Source organism: Nicotiana tabacum, chromosome 12 (genome assembly GCF_000715075.1).
Source record: "Nicotiana tabacum cultivar K326 chromosome 12, ASM71507v2, whole genome shotgun sequence".
In the NCBI taxonomy this organism is placed as follows: Eukaryota; Viridiplantae; Streptophyta; class Magnoliopsida; order Solanales; family Solanaceae; genus Nicotiana; species Nicotiana tabacum.
Genome location: NC_134091.1, coordinates 36,426,202 through 36,434,195, shown reverse-complemented (window position 1 = coordinate 36,434,195; position 7,994 = coordinate 36,426,202).

The window sequence follows — 7,994 nt, the reverse complement described above, 5'->3', positions numbered from 1 at the left end:
CCATAATGGACAACAGGAATTCACTTCTAGCCTTGCAACTCTCAATAATGGATAAAAACAAACGATTGACACGGGCTACCATTCATAGAATCTCCCAACAGGGGCAAACACATATACAAAATACTAAGTCAACAACTCACACATAGGTGGAGCAACAAATAGGGGACTCACCCCGATAAGCAGAACTGAAACAAAATACGAATGGTGCCTCTCGGTAACAAATCAACAGCATACATGTATGACATCATCTGGCGCAGCGGCCTCAAGGCGACTATATGAAACATATCAACGGGCCGGACCTCCCCTCCTTGGGCGCCCTCTACTTGCCTGAATACCCTGTTTGACACATCTGTCCAGAGTCTGGGACAATCTCTCACTATGTGGATGGTATCTCCACACTCAAAGCAACCTCTCTGCTGACGTGGCTGCGGAAACTGTGCGGTACGGGTACTCTGAGACCCATGAGTACCTGAAACACCGTGCAAAGACTGAAGTGCAAACTGAACTGGTTGACCCACAAAACTTCTACCATGTCGTACCCTACTTCCAAAATAAGGACCAGTATATCTCTCCGGTCTACGAGGCCTACTCGCCTCTCTGTCCTCTCTCTCCTGACCTCGCATGTCCTCTCTCTCATGGCCCCGCTTGTCCTCTCTCTCCTGATCCCACATGCCCTCCACTCGACGAGCGATCCCTACCACCTGCTGAAACAAAACATCTGACTCTAACTCCCGAGCCATGCTGAACCAAATATCATACCTGAGCCCCTCAATGAAACTACGGACACACTCTCTAACTGTAGCGACCAAAGCAAGTGCATGTCTAGCCAAATCACTAAGCCTAACGGCATACTCTGACACTAACATAGTGCCCTGGTGCAGCTGCTCAAACTCCGCGCGCCATGCATCTCGAAGGCACTGAGGTACAAACTCTCTCAGGAACATCTCTGAAAACTGAACACATGAAAGTGAAGCTGCCTCGGCCGGGCTACCCAACTCATACGCCAGCCACCACTGATAAGCCGCTCCCCCGAGACGGAACGTAACAAAAGCAACCCTGCTCATCTACACAATACCCATAGTACTAAGAATGCGGTGACACTCCTCCAGGAAACCCTGGGCATCGTCTATCGCCAATCCACTGAAGGTAGGAGGGTGGTACTTTTTGTACCTCTCAAGTCTAAGTTTTTCTTCCTCATATGCTGCTGCCCTAACCACGAGCTGAACTGGAACCACAGGCTGTGTCAGATTGATTCCTGGAACCTGACCAACATGAACTCGCTGCTCTGTAGTGTGGGCGGCGGGAGTTTGAGCTCCTATGACTCGTAGCACCTATGAACCTAGAGCTCTGATACCAATTTGTCACGACCCAATTTTTCCACTGTTGGATGTCGTGATGGCACTTAGTCTTAGGGACTAGGTAAGCCTAACGTTAGCCGTATAACAACAATAATTAAATAACATCTAATAATTTATGAAATAGAAACCGCTATAAAATTTATAATTCGCAAAACAGGTAGTACAAGTCATAAGCTCTACAGAGCTTGCTACAGTTTTCTAAATACAACTGTTTGAAATAACATAAACAGTGTGGATACAAATCAGAAGGTGACTCCGAAGCTTGCGAACGCAGCAGCAGGTTTATCTTGAGTCTCCACATCAACAATCCGCATAGCTAGCTAATGATCAACTGACTTCGAAATACCTGGATCTGAACAAAAATGTGCAAAAATGCAGTATGAGTACACCATGGCAGTACCCAGCAGGTATCAAGACTAACCTCAGTGGAGTAGTGACGAGGTACAGTCAAGACACCTACTGGACTAAATAACCTGAACAAGTATAAGTATAGGAACAATAGAGTATGATATCTACATAAAGACTACGTGAAATGGCAAATAATACGGTAATTTCAGTAAGAAAGGAAAACAACAATTATCAGCGGAATACCATAATAATGACACAGTAGATGTACGAAAAAACGGTCTAAATCCAGTGATCACAAATAAATGAAAGTCAAATAACAACTCAACAAAACGACCGCTTTCACACCGGGTTTTAGGCAATAACCTCCATGAGGTACTGAACCTCAGAATATTCACAACTCACGGGTCACAATTCCTGAACCCTAACACTTAGCATCCTGTGCTCTCATTACAATTTATAACCGCACTGATGACTCACGTGCCAAATAGAGCCATTCTCACATAGAAGGCAATTAAATAAGGATGTACGTCTATACTCAACAATATCAAGAATTCTCTTTAACCTATAAGAGTGCTTAACTACATGTATGCTTGTGCAAGTGTTCTAACATAGTTTATGCCAGCTAGTAAGTATAGAAAAAGAAATAGACAGCACATAGAATGTTTTCCCACAATTTTCCACAAGATAGAACTCACACAAGTAAGTGTGCCACTACACAAATATCAACAACAAGAATGCCCCTAGGCTATCATAAGTCATCACAAATCAATCCCTAACACAACCCACCTTGTCTTGCCATGTGTACAATAGTAAAGTGAATGCCCGCCTTGTCTTGCCACACATGCATAGTAAAGAGAATGCCCGCCTTGTCTCGCCACACGTGCATAATAATGTTCTCACCTGTCTCGCCACATGCGCAACCCATATATATATATAGCCCATCTTGTCACGCCGTATGTTCAAATATCAATATTAACAATAGCATGGCAGAAACCTCGTGCAACCTAATAACACTCGTACGGCAGAAATCCCGTGCATCACAATAACAACAATCGCACGGCAAAAACCTCGTGCATCACAACAACTAGTACAATATCAAAAATGATAATAATACTAGGGTACGACAAATAAGTCAACTCAGAGATTTCAGAACTCAAAGAAATGGAGGAACTAATTCACAAGAGTAGCCACAATCGGGAATGCTAGTCATAATAAGAACAACTCAACAAGAAAGGAAATACCATGTAACAACGGTCCACAATATACATTCGACAACGAGGAAGCTAACACAAGTCAAATAATTCCAAATAAGGACAAGTCAACTAAAATATAGGATAAGTAACCTCTTTTAAGGTTGGGAAATTAGGAAAGAGATACAATAAATTCAGCTAAGAAGAAGCAGCGGAAAGATAACCATAACCTCATTTAAGGCTAGACAATTATAGAAGAGATAGTAATAATTTCAAATAAAGATAAGCAGTTAAGGAAAGGATAACATGGCAATAGAAAGGTTACAATTTTAGTTAAGGCACATATGAATCAAATAAGCAATAAGAGTAAATCATGAAGCAATAAAATCTAATTAAGCAGGTAGAGATGAAACTAGTAATTAAGAAGCGTAATCATAACAAGAACAACTGCATATTCAGTGAATACAAGGGCCTAAGAACCCTAAAAGGCCAATTTTTCACAAATAAGTCCGAGCACGTACTCGTCACCTCGCGTACACGGACTACAATTAGCATAGAAGACTCAAATCCTAAGGGGTAGTTCCCCCACACGAAGTTAGGCAAGATACTTACCTCAAAGAAGACGGACTGATACTCAAAAATGAACTTCTCGGGTGAAATGGCCTCCATACTAAAATTATCAATTTTCAATACCAACTCGTCCCTCAAATCATAATTTTTCATTTTGAAAATTTTCTTCAAAAACCTCCATTTTTCTCAACTCAAAATACAAATTAAATGATAAAAATAAAGATAAAATCATGAAATATAATAAATGCTAGGTGAAGACCACTTACCCAATCGATTTGCTCTAAAAACTCACAAAGATCACTCAAAACCGAGCTCCACAAGTCAAGATATGATAAAACTGGCCTTACCCTCGATTTGGAAAATATATTCTGCTGCCCAGGTGATTATGCATCGCGAACGCAGAAGAACGATCGCGTTCGCGAAGAAGAAAAATGAGGGCTGCCAAGAAGACCCTTCGCGAACGCAAGTGAAAGGACGCGAATGCGAAGAACAAGGGACGGGAACCTACGCGAACGCGTAAGGGGACACGCGAACGCCAAGTGTAAATGATCACCAGTGCCCAGGGCCTGGTTTCTACTACGCGAACGCGAGAAGGCAGTTGCGAACGCGAAGAAGGGAAAGGAAGAACTTCGTGAACACGAGAGGATGAATGCGAACGCAAAGAAGAAATATTTCCTCCTCTAAAGTAACACTACGCGAACGCGAGGACACTGACACGAACGCGATGGAGGAAACCAGATGACAGAAAACAGCAGTCCAAAAATAGAAGGAAATGGCTCATAGCCCATCCGAAACTCACCCGAGGCCCTCGGGACCCCGTCTAAACATACCAACAAGTTTCATAACCTAGAATGGACTCGCTCGAGGTCTCAAATCACATCAAAGGACGCCAAAACTACAAATCGCACCATGAATCGAACTTATGAACTTTCAAATCTTCCAACTTCTAAAACTTGCACTGAACCCTATCAAATCAACCCAGAATGACGTCAAATTTTGCAGTCAAGTCCCAAATGACATAACGGAGTTGTTCCAACTCTCAGAATTATATTCTGTCCCCAATATCACCAATGTCAACTCTTGGTCAAACCTCTTACCTTCAAAATTTCAACTTTTCCAACTTTCGCCGAAATGCTCCAAATTACCCTACGGACCTCCAAATTCAAATCCGGACGCACGCCTAAGTCCAACATCACTATACGAAGCTGTTGGAATCATTCAAAATCCATTCCGGAGTCGTTTACACAAAAGTCAAAATTCCGGTCAACTCTTACCGTTTAAGCTTCCAAAACTAGAATTCTTCTTCCGATTTGACTCCGAATTATTCGGTAACTGAACTCAACCACGCACGCAAGTCAATACACATAATACGAAGCTGCTCAAGACCTTATACCGCCAAACGGGACTTAAATTCTCAAAACGACCGGCCGGATCGCTACAACAAAATATAGGAATCACAAAATTAAAAAAGAATAAAGAACAGACAAACCTCAAAAATTGGTTGAGGAGATTTACCTCGGTCAATAGGGAGAAAAGACAAGATTATACCAAATAATACAAACTTAAACAATAATAAGGAAGTTTAGCTTACCTTTTCCCCTTTTAGATTTGGTTGTCGTTGCCGTGATATGACTCCCATATTTTCTGACAGCAACCTTGAAGAGTTAGAGAAAAAGGGCAGCTAGTGAACTGAAGCGCAATACTCTCTTCGGTATACTTTAAGTAATTTTTTGGTTTTTTTTGTGATCTATAATATTTGAGTTTTTCAAATATCAAGAAGGAATTAATTTTTTTCTTCCAAAGTTGCCCTTGGAGTAAAGAGCCTAGAAATAGTTTATTATATTTTCAATGATCAAATTAAGGTTAATATGGTCAATTTCATTGTTAATTAATACTAAAAGATGAATTCCTTAATATGTGTGGAAAAAATCAAAAAAATACTTATAATAGACCGGAAGGAGTACTAGATTGTAATGGTAACGTATGTTATAATTGGTCTTTAGTAATAGGGACCAGTAATGAGGAATGCGAATGGAATGATCAGTTCATGCATGTGAGCTTTCAGAATTAGGAATATGAAAGGTTAGCTAGTACTAACTTTAATTTTTACTGTACAAAAAAAAAATAGAGAAAATAATGCATGAACATGAGAAAAAAGATAATTATATAACATATAGACTACAAACAAAAAATTATATACATTGTATGTTATTACTTCATACTATGAAAAAACATGGTAACTTCCAAGAAGAGCTACATTGGGAGTTTTAATCATTAAAAGCAAGTAAATAAATACATCATACAAAAATAACATATTATGAATGTGCTTAATTTTAACTAGTATTATTTAAGGGCAGCTCGATGCACACGGGTCCGGAAAAGGGCCGGACATAATGGTCTATACTATACTACGCAACTTTATCTAGTATTATTTAAACAAAATATATTTACTCTTTAAGGTGCATGGCAAAATAGTCAATTAATTTTTGATGGACATTTTCATAATTTTACTTTTGATTCAAAGGCTTCCCACTTATAATATAGTATGCTAGTCTTTATACTCATGCGTTACACGAATACCTCAAGTTAAGTATCACAAAATTTGTACAAAAGATAGTAAACCTTTAATCACATATATATTCTTCTAATAACAGGTATTAGAGTAATAAAATAGAGCTAATTAATGTGTATAATAAAATAGCATGGTGAAATTTTGTGTTAATTGTCTCCGTGTTGAGTTCAACTTTTATTTTTCCACATTCACATAATTATTAATGAATTGTAAATGTCAATAGCAAGATATGTTTTCGTGTGTATATATATATACTAGTATCTATAAACGTGCGTTGCACGATAATAATGGCATGTGATGGTTTAAATATTTATTTATATGAAAGAATAACAAAATTTAATTAATGAGAGAATTTTATGTATAATAATACAACAATCATTTAAATGCCGAAAAATATTATACATTAGCATAATACAAAAATTCAAAATAAATGGACATCATCAGAACTTACACAAATGATCAATTTGATCATGTTAGTTAGATAATTATGTATTATAGTTTAATAGTATTTAATGTTATGGTATCTTACCGAACACTTCTTTCTAGGCAATTTTTTTTGCGTGTGTTTTTCCTTTTAATGCTTTGGTTGCTCTGCCATAACCAGAATTCTTGTTGTCAATATTGATATCTCTCTTGAAAGTACAACATATAGTTGTTCGTTTAAGAACAAATATTGCGGTAAATATAGTCCAATATTTAGGATGTTTGTCCTTGTGCTTTTTTTTATTATCATTGCAATATATAAACATACTGAAAATTATTTTCACACAAATTTAACAGAATATTCTTTTACTTTCGAAGATGAAAGTTGAATTCGGGGATAAACATATACTTAGAAGCACATTGACCAGTATCATAATTTCTGCATGTATAACATTATTGTCAAAATTTCTATATATCATTTGTGTACTATTACATAAGCTATACGGCATATCTAAGTATTTCAGTAGTATGACAAGCATAGTTTTCTTCAAAATCAATCTATATGCAATAGAAAATTAATTTTTAACTTAGTGTATTTTATATACGGTGATAATAACATACGTAAAAAATGAACTGTACAACAAAGTTGTATGGCAGAAGGCCATTTGGTATTAAAGTATTTAAGTATTCTTCTAGGTAGTAATTATTGGTATCATATTTTACTGAGTCAAAAATTAAAAAATATTTTATTTTTACCATAAAACTTAGTAATCAACCTTTTTTTTAGTTGATCAACATATTCATTTATGCTAGCTAAGATAACCTTTTAATTTCTATCAAGTAATTTGCACAAATTGCATTTTAATCTAATGATGGAAATATCTCCCTTGTTAAATGCACTACTATTACAATTGGGGTTGATAACCAGGTGTTCTGGAAGAACCAAATCATCTTTTATTGGATGCTCTACTTCATTTCGGAGACGAAGCAAGAAGTTACTAAATGTTGGATCTGTTTTTACTTTTATATTTTTTTGTTAGTTGAATCATTTTCATTTGAGGCCATAAGCATAATTTTGACAAGCTAGCTTTTACGGTCTCTGCTTTCATTAATTTTGGAACTATTGGTAGTACGTGACATAAATCACCTCCTAAACCATTACCTTTTTACCAAATATTCATTGATATCCAATATATCTCTAAAACTCCGAGAAATTATTTCGATCATTTGATACTTAGCTATAAGCGCTTCATTCCATATTATAAAATTTACTTTTCTCATAAATTTAGCACCATTGCTCTGCTTTTATATATTTTTTATTGTTATTTCAGTTGTTTGATAAGGTATATTAGATCTAAAGTGAGTTGTACGACCTCAAAATAAAATCATTATGGTACACCACTTGTTATTATTGCTAACAATATCATGCCTCTTGATCTGACATTTGCAAGTAATGCATGACATATCAATATTATTTCGATTCCGCCGGAGGAATCTACACATGATAATCCCATTATACCAGAATCGTCTCTT